This window comes from Nycticebus coucang, chromosome 2 (genome assembly GCF_027406575.1).
Source record: "Nycticebus coucang isolate mNycCou1 chromosome 2, mNycCou1.pri, whole genome shotgun sequence".
Taxonomy (NCBI): domain Eukaryota; kingdom Metazoa; phylum Chordata; class Mammalia; order Primates; family Lorisidae; genus Nycticebus; species Nycticebus coucang.
Window position 1 is genome coordinate 167905999 of NC_069781.1, and position 16326 is coordinate 167922324.

Consider the following 16326-nt stretch of genomic DNA (forward strand, 5'->3'; position numbering starts at 1 on the left):
TCTTTTCCCTCCTTGTCCCTCTGCATCCTCATCTAATTCAGATCATCTGTTTTCCTAAATATCTTTAAATTCATATCCTATTCACCATTCTCACTGGTACTTCCTTGGTTCAGAACTTCGTTATTTCTTACTTAGGTTATTATTGCAAAAACCTTCTTAGACAGAGTCTTACTTTATCGCCCTTGGGAGAGTGCCGTGGTGTCACACAGCTCACAGCAACCTCCAACTCCTGGGCCTAAGTGATTCTCTTGCCTCAGCCTCCTGAGCAGTTGGAACTACAGGCATCCACTACAAGGCCCGGCTATGTTTTTGTTGCACTTTGGCCGGGGCCAGGTTTGAACCCGCCACCCTCGTATATGGAGCCGGTGCTCTACCCACTGAACCACAGGCGCCCCCTTTTATTTATTTATTTATTTATTTTTATTATTATTTTTTTTTTTGAGACAGAGTCTCACTAATTTGCCCTGGAGTTGAGTGCTATGGCATCATAGCTCACAGCAACTTCAAACTCTCAGGCTCAAATGATTCTCTTGTCTCAGCCTCTTGAGTAGCCGGGACTTCAGGGGCCTGCCACGACATCTGGCTGTTTTTTAGACATGAGGTCTAGCTCTTGCTCAGGCTGATCTCGAACTCTTGAGCTCAGGCAGTCCACTTGCCTCAGCCTCCCAGAGTCCTAGGATTACAGGCTGGGCCATTGTGCCCGGCCTTTAGCTTACCGTTTCTTGCTTAAAACCCTCAAAGGCTTCCTGTGTGCTGAGGAATAAAATCCTTACTGCTTAGCTTGAAATACAAGGCCTTTCATAATCTAGATGGCCTCTCCCTGCCTTTAATAGCTTCATCTTGTGTTACTCCCTGGAACTCCCAGGTTCTAACTTAACTGAATTATTTGAAAACTGAAACAAAAATACTCTTTTTATTCAGGTTGCTTTTACCTCCCTTTTCCCAAATCTGTCTGCTAAATACTTATTTTAGTATTCAAAACTGACTTCAGGTATCAAATCCTCCTCTCATTCTCCACAGATTATGTTAAGGGTTTCTTCTTCTCTAGCTGTATAACATTCCATACTTTTACTAAAGCACTTAAAGCACATGCTGTATTATTTTAAACTTGATTCATTTTATTTTCTCTAGACTGTGATTGTTGAAAGAGTGATTTTCTTGGGCGGCGCCTGTGGCTCAGAGGAGTAGGGCGTTGGCCCCATATGCCGGAGGTGGCGGGTTCAAACCCAGCCCCGGCCAAAAACTGCAAAAAAAAAAAAAAAAAAAAAAAAGAAGAGTGATTTTCTTTTCTTTTCTTTTTTTTTTTTTTTTGAGAAAGAGTCTTATTATGTCACCCTTGGTAGAGTGCTGTGGTGTCACAGCTCACAGCAACCTCTAACTCTTGGGCTTAAGTGATTCTCTTGCCTCAGCCTCCTGAGTAGCTGGGACTATAGGTGCCCCCCACAACGCCCAGCTTTTTTTTGTTGCAATTGTCATTGTTGTTTAGCTGGCCTGGGCCAGTTTCGAACCCATCAGCCTCAGTGTATGTGGCTAGCCCCATAACCAGCCACATACACTGGTGCCATAACCAGCCACGTACACATACACACTGTGCTATGGGCACCGAGCCATCACCAATCTTCTTCTGCTACTCCTTCTTCCTTCCTGACACATTAATACCCTAATTACCCAATTTGGACCCCAACATCTTGCCTCCTACATAGATGCTCTTAAAACCCAGAGCTATCTTCCTGCTCACTTGTGGATACCCTTCTCACTCCACTTGGGTTCTTTTTTCCCACATTGGACAGACATTCCTGACAGGTAGACAGCCTATTGTCTTCCTTACTCTGCTAGGATTTTGATACCTGCCTAAAGCTGCCCTGTGCTCCCTCGACCCTTGTGGATGTCTTCTTTACCTCATTTGAACTCCAGCACCCCATGCTGGACCACCCATCCATGGAAATGTCCTCTTTACCCTGCTCAGTCTCTGACTTTCCCACCCTAAGCAGCCCTTCCACACAAATGCTGTCCTTTTCCTGTGCAGGTTGCAGGGTCTTACATGAATGCCCTCTTTACCTTTTTTGGATTATACCTCCCTGGGCAATCCACCCATGTAGATAGTTTCACTCTGTTTACATTCCAGCCTCCTCTACTGGACTGTTCCCCATACGTCTGTATTCCTTCTTCTGTGGAGAAGGATGGATCCTCTATGACTTCAGAGTTTGTTTCTTTTGGGACAAACATAAGTAATTTCTTCAGAAGATAATGTAAATTAATCACAGCTGTTAGATGACTAGTATGTATATTCCATTCTGTCTTTCCTGATAAGTTATTTTGAAAATATTTGAAACTTTTAAGTGACAAGTAATAGCTAGTAGAAAAACATATGGAGGTATATATACTATGTATGTATTTTTTCCTTTCTTTTCTATCTTTTTTTTTTTTTTTTTTTAAGACAGTCTCACTCTGTCACCTAGGCTAGATCACTGCAACCCAAACTCCTAGGCTCAGGTGATCCTTCTGCCTCAGCTTCATGAGTAACTGGGACTACAAATGTGCACCAGCGCACCCTATTTTGTATTCTGGAAAGATGAGGTCTTGCTAAATTGCCCAGGCTGGTCTTGAACTCCCAAAGTGCTTTTGGGCATAATTGCAGGCATGAGCCAATATGCCCAGTGGCATATTAAAATGTCTTCAGAACTCTAGTTAGTTTTCTTATTCCCTAAACTGTGTATTCCTTAAAATTACCTTGGAACACTAGATTGTTGTAGGAAAACAATAATAAAATACAATCTGGGGGAAATGATATGAATAAGTAAATATGTGACAGCAGACTAGTAAATTGGCTTATACTTAGAAATTGAGGGAAAAAATTGAAAACAGAGCATCATCTACCAGTTATTCTTGGACTCCATAATCTCTTAGAAACTAAATATCCAGTGGACCTGCAGCCAGTACATTTTTCCAGTGTAGATGCCAAGTATGATGACTGTCAAGTCTGAAGTGTTTTTAACAAAATGAATGCTGTCTCTCTTTAATGCAGAACTATGTTGGCACATTGGAAATGCCAGGCACTTTGTTTAGAATGTCTGATTTGAAACCATAGCCTTGGGATTTACCAGCTTATTGAAATAGTTAATGGAGAGATAAAGAGTAAGGCAGTTAGTTCCCAAACTGTATTTTGAAAAATTTTTTTTTTTAAACTTTCAGGTGCTTAGAGTACTTCACATTTAGCATTTTTAATTTTTTTTTTGGCTGGGGCTGGGTTTGAACCCACCACCTCCAGCATTTGAGCCACAGGAGCTGCCCCACATTTAGAATTTTTTAACAATAGGTATAACCTCGATATTTAAAATAAGATAAAAATGTTGTTTGCATTCAATTATCAGGAAGCATTTGTTATTTGACTTATTAATATCTGTTCTGAGCATTGGTTTACTTTTTTGTTACATTTTTAAAGCATTCCCAACACAAAATGACGTTCTTTTTACCACAGATACTTTCATTTAACTGTTTGCTTGACTCTTGAATGGAAACATCTTATTTATGGAGGCCTTTCTCCCATTTTATTATTATGGAGGGGGGGGCAGGCAAAATCCTCTCTGCATAGCTGCAAGTCCAGGGGTGATAGATAGAACTTTATTACCTAAAAGTAAATAAGATACTCTTGAGAAAAGTAGATAGGCTCTGTAGCAGTTTTGACTTTACTGTCTAACCTCAAAGCAACTGAACACCAAATGCCAGCTCTCAGGTCAAGAAGGGTGAAATGGGGATGAAAATTCCAAAAAGGAATAATAACTTACAGAGCCCATTTTAAAACAGAACATTTTATTTAAGCCTTATAGCAACTCTTCTGAGGCTGTACACTATCCATATACAGCCTTAATTTTATTGTATTCATTGATTTCATTTGACTATATATTTAGTAAAAAGCACACCCTCTAACCCACTGTACAGCCCAGTTTTATTTCTACTCCTCCTTTGTCCTATCTCCTCTTCTCTCATCAAAGTAAAACACTGTCCTACACTTTATATGTCAGTCCCTTTTGTTTTATCACATGTTTTTCTTTCTTTCTTTCTTTTTTTTTTTATTGTTGGGGATTCATTGAGGGTACAATAAGCCAGGTTACACTGATTGCATTTGTTACGTAAAGTCCCTCTTGCAATCTTGTCTTGACCCCAGAAGGTGTGCCACACACCAAGGCCCCACCCCCTCCCTCCTTCCCTCTCTCTGCTTTTCCTCCCCCCCCACCCTCCGTGACCATAATTGTCATTAATTGTCCTCATATCAAAATTGAGTACATAGGATTCATGCTTCTCCATTCTTGTGATGCTTTACTAAGAATAATGTCTTCCACTTCCATCCAGGTTAATACGAAGGTTGTAAAGTCTCCATTTTTTTAAATAGCTGAATAGTATTCCATGGTATACATATACCACAGCTTGTTAATCCATTCCTGGGTGGTGGGCATTTAAGCTGTTTCCACATTTTGGTGATTCTAAATTGAGCTGCAATAAACAGTCTAGTACAAGTGTCCTTATGATAAAAGGATTTTTTTCCTTCTGGGTACATGCCCAGTAATGGGATTGCGGGATCAAATGGGAGGTCTAGCTTGAGTGCTTTGAGGTTTTTTCATACTTCCTTCCAAAAGGGTTGTACTAGTTTGCAGTCCCACCAGCAGTGTAAAAGTGTTCCCTTCTCTCCACATCTATGCCAGCATCTGCAGTTTTGAGATTTTGTGATGTGGGCCATTCTCACTGGGGTTAAGATGGTATCTCAGGGTGGTTTTGATTTGCATTTCTCTAATAGATAGGGATGATGAACATTTTTTTATATGTTTGTTAGCCATTCGTCTGTCTTCTTTAGAGAAGTTTCTATTCATGTCTCTTGCCCATTGATATATGGGAAAGATTGCTTTTTTTCATGTGGATTAATTTGAGTTCTCTATAGATCCTAGTTATCAAGCTTTTGTCTGATTCAAAATATGCAAATATCCTTTCCCGTTATGTAGGTTGTCTATTTGCTTTGGTTGTTGTCTCCTTAGCTGTACAGAAGCTTTTCAGTTTAATGCAGTCCCATTTGTTTATTTTTATTGTTGTTGCAATTGCCATGGCAGTCTTCTTCATGAAGTCTTTCCCCAGGCCAATATCTTCCAATGTTTTCCTATACTTTCTTTGAGGATTTTTATTGTTTCATGCCTTAAATTTAAGTCCTTTATCCATCTTGAATCAATTTTTGTGAGTGGAGAAAGGTGTGGGTCCAGTTTCAGTCTTTTACATGTGGATATCCAGTTCTCCCAACACCATTTATTGAATAGGGAGTCTCTCCCCCAAGGTGTGTTCTTGTTTGGTTTATCAAAGATTAGGTTGGTTGTAAGATGTTAGTTTCATTTCCTGGTTTTCTATTTGATTCCACGTGTCTATGTCTCTATTTTTGTGCCAGTACCACGCTGTCTTGACCACTATGGCTTTGTAGTACAGCCTAAAATCTGATATGGTGATGCCCCCAGCTTTATTTTTGTTAGTAAGAACTGCCTTAGCTATACGGTTTTTTTTTCTGGTTCCATACAAAACGCAGAATCATTTTTTCCAAATCTTGAAAGTACGATGTTGGTATTTTAATATGAATGGCATTGAATAGGTAGATTGCTTTGGGAAGTATAGACATTTTAACAATGTTGATTCTTCCCATCCATGAGCATGGTATGTTCTTCCATTTGTTAATATCTTCTGCTCTTGCCTTTCTGAGGATATCATAATTTTCTTTACAGAGGTCCTTCACCTCCTTCGTTAGGTATATTACTAGGTATTTCATTTTCTTTGAAACTATGGTGAAGGGAATGGTGTCCTTAATTAGCTTCTCATCTTGACTGTTGTTGGCGTATACAAAGCCTACTGACTTGTGGACATTGATTTTATATCCTGAAACATTACTGTATTTTTTGATGACTTCTAGGAGTCTTGTGGTTGAGTCTTTGGGATTCTCTAAGTATAAGATCGTGTCGTCAGCAAAGAGGGAAAATTTGACCTCCTCTGCTCCCATTTGGATTCCCTTAATTTCCTTGTCTTGCCTAATTGTATTGGCTAGAACTTCCAGCACTATGTTGAATAGTAAAGGTGACAGAGGAGAACCTTGTCTGGTTCCAGTTCTAAGAGGAAAAGCTTTCAGTTTTCCTTCATTCAGTAAAATATTAGCTGTGGGTTTGTCATAGATAGCTTCAATCAGTTTTAGAAATGTGCCACCTATGCCTATACTCTTCAGTGTTCTAATTAGAAAAGGATGCTGGATTTTATCAAATGCTTTTTCTGCATCTCTTGAGAGGATCATATGATCTTTATTTTTGCCTCTGTTAATATGGTGGATAACGTTTATGGACTTGCGTATGTTAAACCAGCCTTGCATCCCTGGGATGAAACCTACTTGATCATGATGAATGTCTTTTTTGATGATAAGCTGTAATCTGTCGGCTAGGATTTTGTTGAGAATTTTTCCATCTATATTCATGAGTGAGATTGGTCTGAAATTCTCCTTTTTGGTTAGGTCTTTTCCTGGTTTTGGTATCAGGGTGATGTTTGCTTCATAGAATGTGTTGGGGAAGATTCCTTCTTCCTCAATTTTTTGAAATAATTTCCGCAGTACAGGAATAAGCTCTTCCTTGAAGGTTTGATAGAATTCTGGTGTGAAGCCATCTGGACCAGGGCATTTTTGGGTTGGAAGATTTTTTATTTTTTCTTTGATCTCAGTGCTTGAAATTGGTCTGTTCAGGAGCTCTATTTCTTCCTGGCTAAGTCTAGGGAGAGGGTGTGATTCCAAATATTGATCCATTTCCTTCCCATTGTCAAATTTCAGGGCATAGAGTTTCTGGTAGTATTCAGAGATGATCTCTTGTATCTCTGTGGGATCAGTTGTTATTTCCCCTTTATCATTTCTGATTGAGGTTACTAGAGATTTTACTTTTCTATTTCTCATTAATGGCCAATGGTTTATCTATAAATAATTTTTTCAAAAAACCAACTCCTGGGCGGTGCCTGTGGCTCAGTCGGTAAGGCGCCGGCCCCATATACCAAGGGTGGCGGGTTCAAACCCGGCCCCGGCCAAACTGCAACCAAAAGATAGCCGGGCGTTGTGGCGGGTGCCTGTAGTCCCAGCTACTCGGGAGGCTGAGCCAAGAGAATCGCTTAAGCCCAGGAGTTGGAGGTTGCTGTGAGCTATGTGAGGCCACAGTACTCTACCGTGGGCCATAAAGTGAGACTCTGTCTCTACAAGAAAAAAAAAAAAACAACTCCTTGTTTCATTAATTTTCTGAATGATTCTTTTGTTTTCAATTTCATTGATCTCTGATTTGATTTTGGATATTTCTTTTCTTCTACTGGGTTTAGGCTTAGATTGTTCTTCTTTTTCCAATTCCATAAGATGGCTTGTGAGTTTGTTGATGCGTTCTCTTTCTGTTTTTCGAATGTAGGCATCTAAAGTGATAAATTTTCCTCTCAAAACTGCTTTTGCAGTATCCCACAGGTTTTGGTAGCTTGTGTCTTCATTGTTGTTATGCTCAAGGAGGTTAATGATTTCCTGTTTTATTTCTTCCTGCACCCATCTGTTATTCAACAGAAGGTTGTTTAATTTCCATGCCTTTGTGTGTGGTCGAACGTTTTTGTTAGAGTTGAGTTCCCCCTTTAGTGCTTTATGGTCTGAGAAGATGCAAGGTAAAATTTCAATCCTTTTTATTCTGTTGATATTTGTTTTGTGTCCTAGGATATGATCAATTTTGGAGAATGTTCCATGGAGTGATGAGAAGAATGTATGTTCTTTATCTTTGGGATGGAGTGTTCTATATGTGTCTATCAAGCACAGTTATTCTAGGGTCTCTTTTAAATCTCTTATATCTTTGTTTAATTTCTGTTCAGAGGATCTGTCCAGCTCTGTAAGAGGGGTGTTAAAGTCCCCTGTTATTATGGTATTGTCGAATATCATATTGCTCAGACTGAGTAAGGTCTGTTTCAAGAATCTGGGAGCATTTAAGTTTGGTGCATAAATATTTAGAATTGAAATATCTTCTTGTTGTATTTTTCCCTTGACCAATATAAATTGACCATTTTTGTCTTTTTTGACTTTAGTAGCTTTAAATCCCCATGTATCTGAAAATAAGATTGCAACTCCTCTTTTCTTCTGAATTCCATTTGCCTGAAAAATTGTCTTCCGACCCTTGACTTGGAGCTTTAATTTGTCTTTTGAAGCCAGGTGTGTTTCTTGCAGACAGCAAGTGGATGGCTTGTGTTTTTTAATCCAGTCAGCCAATCTATGTCTCTTCAGTGGGGAATTCAAGCCATTAACATTTATTGAGATAATTGATAAGTGTGGTAGTATTCTATTCATCTTATTTTGTGAGAGTCCATTGCTTAGTTTTATCTTTTGCTTCAGTGTGGAGGTTAGGCTCTGTCCTTTAATTTCTGAGTTCTTACTTTGCTGCTGATCCATTGTAATGGTCAGTGTCTAGAACAGGTTGAAGTTATTTCCTGTAGAGCTGGTCTTGTGGCGAATTTCCTCAATGTTTATATATCCGTAAATGATTTGATTTCTCCGTCAATTTTAAAGCTTAGCTTAACAAGATACAGAATTCTGGGCTGAAAATTGTTCTGTTTAATTAGATTGAAAGTAGATGACCATTGTCTTCTTGCTTGGAAAGTTTCATTAGAGAAGTCTGCAGTCACTCTGATGGATTTGCCCCTGTAGGTCAACTGGCACTAACTCCTGGCAGCTTGCAGAATCTTTTCTTTTGTCTTCACTTTGGACAGGTTCATCACAATGTGTCTTGGAGAAGCTCAGTTAGAGTTGAGGCAACCTGGGGTCCAATATCCCTCTGAAAGCAGTGTGTCAGAATCTTTGGTGATATTTGGGAAATTTTCATTTATAATATTCTCTAGTATGGCTTCCATTCCTCTGGGGCATTCTTCTCCCCCTTCTGGGATTCCTATAACTCGTATGTTGGAACGCTTCATAAAGTCCCATAATTCCGTCAGGGAACGATCTGCTGTCCTCTCTTCTTTTCTGCCTCTTTAACTATCTGAGTTACCTCAAGAACTTTGTCCTCTACCTCTGAAATTCTTTTTTCTGCATGGTCTAACCTGTTGCTGATACTTTCCATTGCATCTTTAAGTTTCCTAATTGACTGCTTCAGTTCCTTCAGCTCTGCTATATCCTTTCTATATTCTTCATATCGTTCATCTCTTATTTGATTCTGTTTTGGGATTTCCTTTTGGTTATTTTCCAGTTTATTAGCTGTTTCCTTCATGTTTCCATCATTTCCTTCATTGTTTTCGTCATGTGTATTCTAAATTCCCTGTCATTCCTAACATTTCTTTATAGGTGGAATCCTCTGCAGTAGCTACCTCATGGTCCCTTGGAGAGGTTGCTCTGGACTGGTTCTTCATGTTGCCTGGAGTTTTCTACTGATTCTTCCTCATGAGTGATTTCTTTTATCTGTTTCCATGTCCTAATTTTCCTTTCACTTCCTCTTGCTCTTTAAGTTCCCGTGCCATGGAGTAAGGTTATGATGAGTCCTTTTGGTACAGGAACAGAAGGATGAAAAGGTTGAAGAGCAAGAAGGGATAAAAGAAAGAAAGAAGGAATGAAAAGAAAATAGAGAAAGGAGAGGGGGTGGGTAAAAGGAAATATTGACAAAATGAAGAGAGGCACAGAAAGAGGGAGACAGAGCAATATAGGTGTACAGTAGGGTACTTTGATACAACCTTAAAAAAACCCCAACCTCTGGGGTGCCTGGTTGGGTCGTTCCCTTGAGGTCAGCAGCTCTTTGGTAACCTGTTCGGACACAGTACCCCACCTCCACCAAGTGGAGAGGAAAGACAAAAATGCTATAAATCAAACCAAAGCAAGCAAAAGAAAACTTTATGGGATAAAATTGGGTGAAAAACCAAATAATAGGGGTAGAAAACAATAGCAAAAATGAAGTTCTAGTTATTGAAAAAGGCAGCAATGGGAAATTGTATTTAAACTAAAAAAATGGAGAAAAAAAGAAAAAAAACAAAAGAAAAAATCTGTACAGAAAAGGTTGAAATTAAAAAAACAAACAACCAACATTAAAATAAACAAAAAAAAACAAAAAAAGCAGAAACAAAGCAGTATATATATTTTGTTGACTATTGTCTGGGCAACAGGTGGTCTTCTGGGGTATGAGATGTTAATCACAATGCTGATACGACTGGAGGCCTCTGCTGATTTCTCAAACCCCACAGGGTGGACACCCTAAATCTCTCTTCAGCCCTCTTAAAAGGCACTTTAAACTTCTAAACGTGGCTAAGCAGAAGCTTTCCCAGGAAAGTGCTTGTCGCTGGGATCACTGCTGAAGTGGCTGTCCACTTACCCAGTGTTAAGTGGATAGAACCGGTCTCACTCTGCCCCTTCTGCCCCTGAGGGTTAAGGTTGTAAGGGGGCTCAGTCCCTGGGTTACTAGCTCCCCCCACCCCCACCCATCCTTGCTCTGGGACCCTGAGGGCGGAGCTTGCCAGGGCAGTTCTGTCACAATGGCTCCCTGTGGCCCACAGTCAAACACTATTTGCTCTGCCTGGCTCAGCAGCTCAGTCTGGGGCCCTAGACGATGCCCAATGTTCTCCGCACTCCTGTTCAAGCTCTCCCCAAGGCAGTTCAACTGAGTGCTAAGTCTAAAAACACCAAACAGTTCACGGGTAAGGACTTTCCGGTTTGCAGTCTTGCTGCTGCTGTACTTACAGCTGCCAGCGGGATTAGACCTATCAGACACACGTGACCACTTGCCAGTTTTCCACTGTTTTTGTCCTCATCTTGGGGTCCAGAAGTCTCTAGCTGACTCCCTGTATTCTCAAAGGGATGATTATAGGCAGATCCCACCAGCTAGAGGTGCCTGGAGTCTTATCTCCCCAGACTAACAGTGCCCAGATGCAGGGAAGCTGTTACTCGCCTGCCATCTTGCTCTGAATGCAGGACCCTGCTCGTCTATACCAAGTCATGTTGGTCTCTTCTTTCTTTCTTTTTTTTTTTCTTTTACTACAGGTCTTATATTCTTTATTGGTAAAACCTACCTCAGAGGATTGTTCTGAGATTAAATGAGAAAAAAATGTGTAAGAAATTTTGCACGGTCTGCCCCAGAATGCTCAATTAATGGTACTTGTAATTGTACTATTAATATTATTGTTTTGCTAAGAGAGCAAAACATGTCTTTTCTCAGCTTGTTTTATTTATTTATTTTTTTTAATTTATTTCCCTGCTTGCTTCTAGGGGAAAGTGAGGCAGTATGATGTTTGAGGGTTTTTCTTCTCTTTTTTGGAACAAGCAATAAACAGAATGAAGCAGTAAAGAATGGGATTTGGGTGCTTACTTTGGCAGCACATATACTAAAATTGGAATGATACAGAGAAGATTAGCATGGCCCTTGAGCAAGGATGACACGCAAACTCATGAAGCATTCCATATTTTTCAATGTTAGGGTATATGGCACACCTCTTGGTGGGACATAGTTGTAAGAGGGACTCTACCTCTAATTCTTTGTACCCTCAAATTAACCTGAAACAATTAAAAAAGAGAAAAGAGGGCAGTGCCTGTGGCTCAGTGGGTAGGGCCAGCCCCATATACCAAGGGTGGCGGGTTCGAACCCTGCCCTGGCCAAACTGCAACAAAAAATAGCTGGGCATTGTGGCAGGCGCCTGTAGTCCCAGCTACTCAGAGCCTGAGGCAAGAGAATCACCTAAGACCAGGTGTTGGAGGTTGGAGGTTGCTGTGAGTTGTTACACCATGGCACTGTACCGAGGGCGATAAAGTAAGACTCTGTTTCTAAAAAAAAAAAAAAAAATAAAGTGGCACCTGTGGCTCAGTGAGTAGGGCACTGGCCCTATATACCGAGGGTGGAGGGTTCAAACCCAGCCCCGGCTGAACTGCAAACAAAAAATAGCTGGGCGTTGTGGCGGGCACCTATAGTCCCAGCTGCTCTGGAGGCTGAGGCAGGAGAATCGCGGAAGCCCAAGAGCTAGAGGTTGCTGTCAGTCCTGTGACATCATGGCACTCTACCAAAGGCAGTAGGGTGAGACTCTGTCTCTACAAAAAAAAAAAAAAATAGCTGGGTGTTGTGGAGGGTGCCTGTAAGTCCCAACTGCTTGGGAGGCTGAGGCAAGAAGATCACTGGACCCCAAGAATTTGAGGTTGCCGTGAACTATGGCGACAGAGCCCTCTACCAAGGGTGACCAAGTGAGACTTTGTCTCAAAAGAAAAGAGAGAGAGAGAAATTAGTTTGCAGCTTAGTCTTGTCTGTAATTTTGCTTTTCACATGCAGAAGCTATGTGAAGAGATAGTTTTGTCCGTGCAGTTTATCAGGAACATTGTTAGATACCCTGCTTGCTCTTTGTAATTCTCACTTGTGCTTGCTCTATTTCTCTTCTCTCTCCCTTTTCTAAAAAGTAGTTTTATTGCCATATCATTTACATACCATAAAGTTTACCCATTTAAATGGTACAATTCAATTGTTGTTAGTATATATACAGAGTTGTGTAACCATGACTATACACTAATTTCAGAGCATTTTTATCACTCCAAAAAGAAATCTTAGGCATGCTCACTCTGTCTCTTCCGCCCACCTTTAATCTAAAAGTAATTTTGCTTTTGTTTGCTATGGAAGTCTTTCCTCAGAAGCTGCCTTTCTTTCTTTTCTTTTCTTTTTTTTTTTAAGTTTTTAAATATTTTTTTTTCCTCTTCATTCAATTCTCAACTTTCTTTCTACCACTATCTTTAAGGTGTAGTTTCTAGGGACATCTTTAGAAATATACACCTCTAAGAAAATGAACAGTCAAGTGATAGTGAGGATATACTTGATTAGAAGGGGAAGGGATCAGGAAAATTGCTTGAACCAGGTATCCACACAGCCCTTATGAATCTGGCTGTTGCCCTGTATGGTACCTCTAAAACTAATGCCTAGAAAGTACTTTTCTATTATGGATTTCTTATTATCTTTCTTCATATTCTGTGTTTATAAACCTAAGAGTTTCATTCTTTCCTATCTGAACTGATTTAGAAGACAGCAAAAGAAAAATGGACATTGTGGCATAACATGAAATACCTGGCACTTATTTAGGACTATCTGTTAATATCCATAGATTTAAGGTATCTCTGCTCTTATTCAGAAGTTCTCTCACTGGCTAGTGGAGACTGTAAAAGCATTTAATTTAGATTGAATTTAGGATTGAATGACAATAGCATTAATAGCATAGTTTATATTCCTTTAATGTTTAGGCATCTGATGGAAAGCAGCTTTAAGAGAAAGCCTAGAGTATGTAGTCAGCTTGTACAGTTATAGTTTGGAGGGAATATCTTTGAGGTGTCAAGGTAAAAGAAGAGTTTAAATGAAGATTTGAGCCTTAGAGAGGTTATTTAAAATTGCAGAGCCAACCCAGGTCTGTTTGAAATAAAAGCCTGTGCTGGTATTAAATGCTTCTTTCCTTGGATAGGTAAAGTAAAATTTCTGGCAGGACTGACTTTTAAAATTTCCAGACACTCAAATCACTTAATCAGAATACACCTTTGATGAAGAAATTTATACTTTTTACACTTTCCACTTGACCTTGCATTTTCATTGTGTTTTAGGGGGTAGACTTTAGAGAGGGCTGAAATATGACATGTTCTGTTTTTAGATACTTTTTTCTTTCCTTGAGACAGAGTCTCACTTTGTTATCCTTGGTAGAGTGCTGTGGCATCATAGCTCACAACAACCTCAAACTCTTAGGCTCAAGTGCTTTTCTTGCGTCAGCCTCCCAAGTAGCTGGGACTATATGCACCCGCCACAATGGCCGGCTATTTTTAGAGAAGGGGTCTCGCTCTCACTTACGCTGATCTTGAACCCATGAGCTCATGCAATCCACCCGTCTCAGCCTCCCAAAGTGCTAGGATTACAGGTGTGAGCTATCCCACTCAGCCCAGTTACTTTTTTTTTTTTGAGACAGAATCTCATTTTGTTGCCCTTGGTAGAATGCTGTGGCATCACAGCTCACAGCAACCTCAAACTCTTAGGCTTAAGCAATTTTCTTGCTTCAGCCTCCCAAGTAGCTGGTACAGGTGCCTGCCACAACGCCCAGCTATTTTTTTGTTGCAGTTGTCAACAGCTGTTTAGCTGGCCCCAGCTGGGTTCGAACCTGCCAGCCTAGGTGTATGTGGCTGGCACTATAACCATTGTGCTATGGGTGCCGAGCCCCAGTTACTTTTCAATGTACTGTTCAGTAATAGTGCTTTTATACCTCTAATAAAGACTCAACTTTTTTACTCTTCTTTGGGAAAGGTAGAGTGTTTAAATGTACAATATTTTGTTTTGATTTGATTTATTTATTTTAATTATTGGAGAAGTGGAGAAACAGTTCTGATTAGTGAAATGCTTTTAGTGACTGGGCTATTACTAGGATAAGTTTTTTTAATTCTATGGCATATATCATAAATGTATTTTGGTAGATTCTTTTATGTTAGCTATTTTTTTTTATTTTTTCTTTTTTGGCCGGGGCTGGGTTTGAACCCGCCACCTCCAGCATATGGGACCCGCGCCCTACTCCTTGAGCTACAGGCGCCGCCCAGCTGTTTTTTATTTTCAAATTTCTTTTTTGTTTGAACAAAAAATAAACCAGACTTGAATGTTTCCTTTTCATATCTAAGGAACTCTTGTTTTCAACTTGGATTGATAAAGATAATTGTATTAAAATGAATTATTTGGTGATAATGGCTTTTCTGTTTTAATTAGGTTCTCCCCATCTCCATTCCCTCTATATTGTTCAGAAAATGGAAGTAATTTACCTAAGTCTTTTAGCAACATTTTAACAAGCTGAAAATTTTCAGTCAGGGCATATTATAGATGCCATTTGACAGATGCCAAATTTGCCAAATGCTTTGAAGATGAAAATTTAAGTGTTAGGTAATAGGGTTTTTCAAAAGAAACCTTTACGTCTATTCTTTACTGTAGATAAAGATCATTTAAGAATATAGCTTCTAATTTTAGCTTTCTTTTATGACCTTCTTCCTTATCCCTATCCACATCAAAGTTAGGATACATACTTCCGTGATTAACTAGAAGGATCAAAGTCTTTATGAATTCAGTAAGCAGTGGACTAAAAGAATTGTCTGTTACCAAGTATAAAATGTCTTACAGTGTGGGCGGTGCCTGTGGCTCAGTGAGTAGGGCGCTGGTCCCATATACCGAGGGTGGTGGGTTCAAACCTGGCCCCGGCCAAACTGTAACAAAAAAATAGCCAGGCATTGTGGTGAGCGTCTGTAGTTCCAGCTACTTGGGAAGCTGAGGCAAGAGAATAACCTAAGCCCAAGAGTTGGAGGTTGCTATGAGCTGTGACGCTACAGGAGTCTACAGAGGGTGATAAAATGAAACTGTCTCTAAAAAAAGAAAAAAAAGTCTTACAGTGCTACCTTTGTTTTTTAAATCACTCATGCAGATAATTAATACTCTTTTTAATTGTTGGAATGTTGGATTGCTTGGAGTACTAGGCAGGTCCCTTATACGTGTATTTTGTGCCTCTCATTTGAAAATAGCCACATGCTTGGCTTGGCACCTGTGGCTCAAGCGGCTAAGGTGCTAGCCGCATACACCTGAGCTGGCGGGTTCTAATCCAGCCAGTGCCTGCCAAACAACAATGACAGCTGCAACCAAAAAATAGCTGAGCGTTGTGGCGGGCACCTGTAGTCCCAGCTACTTGGGAGGCGGAGACAGGAGGATCGCTTGAGCCCAGGAGTTGGAGGTTGCTGTGAGCTGTGATGGCATAGCACTCTACCCAGGGCAACAGCTTGAGGCTCTGTCTCAAAAAAATAAAATAAAATAAAATAAAAAGAAAATAGTCACATGGCTTCTATCAATCTTTTGAAGTTCCTTCCAACATTTATTCTACTACCTTTAGAGGATATTTTGAGAATTATTTCTGTTCAAAAACTATACAATTTAATAACTACAAAAGATTTTTAAAGTAGTAGTTATAAATCTAATTTTATGAGCAATTAAAGTATTATAAAATATTTCTTAAAGATATGAGATTCTTTAATTTGGCATTCAGAAGCAATGGTAACCTAATACCACATACAGGCATTTATCCTTTCTGATTTAAGAGTTTCCTGTACATGTGCCTTTTCAGGATTGGAGATGCCTCAGGGAGTAGGAAGTATTTCCTTGGGCCATGAAATTCTTTTTTTAGCTTCAGGAGGAAAAAATGAATTATAGTGTTGAAGTAAAATATTTGCTAAAAGGTAAAGTTGTTGGGTAAAAAGGTAAAAAGATCAGGACTAGACTAATGGACTAATTGGAGAAACCAATTTAAAGCTGTTAT

The 16326-nt window shown here is 39.7% G+C and overlaps 2 protein-coding genes and 1 non-coding gene across 6 annotated transcripts in view; 2 read left to right on the forward strand and 1 right to left on the reverse strand.

The window, feature by feature from the left end:
* Positions 1-16326, reverse strand: part of NOB1 (NIN1 (RPN12) binding protein 1 homolog) — a 270061-nt gene that overhangs the window by 114123 nt on the left and 139612 nt on the right. The gene's annotated exons all lie outside the window — the stretch shown is intronic.
* Positions 1-16326, forward strand: part of NFAT5 (nuclear factor of activated T cells 5) — a 168879-nt gene that overhangs the window by 66106 nt on the left and 86447 nt on the right. The window lies entirely within an intron of this gene.
* Positions 11344-11450, forward strand: LOC128579997 (U6 spliceosomal RNA). The gene has a single exon (XR_008378362.1). It is a non-coding gene; the product is annotated as a U6 spliceosomal RNA (small nuclear RNA).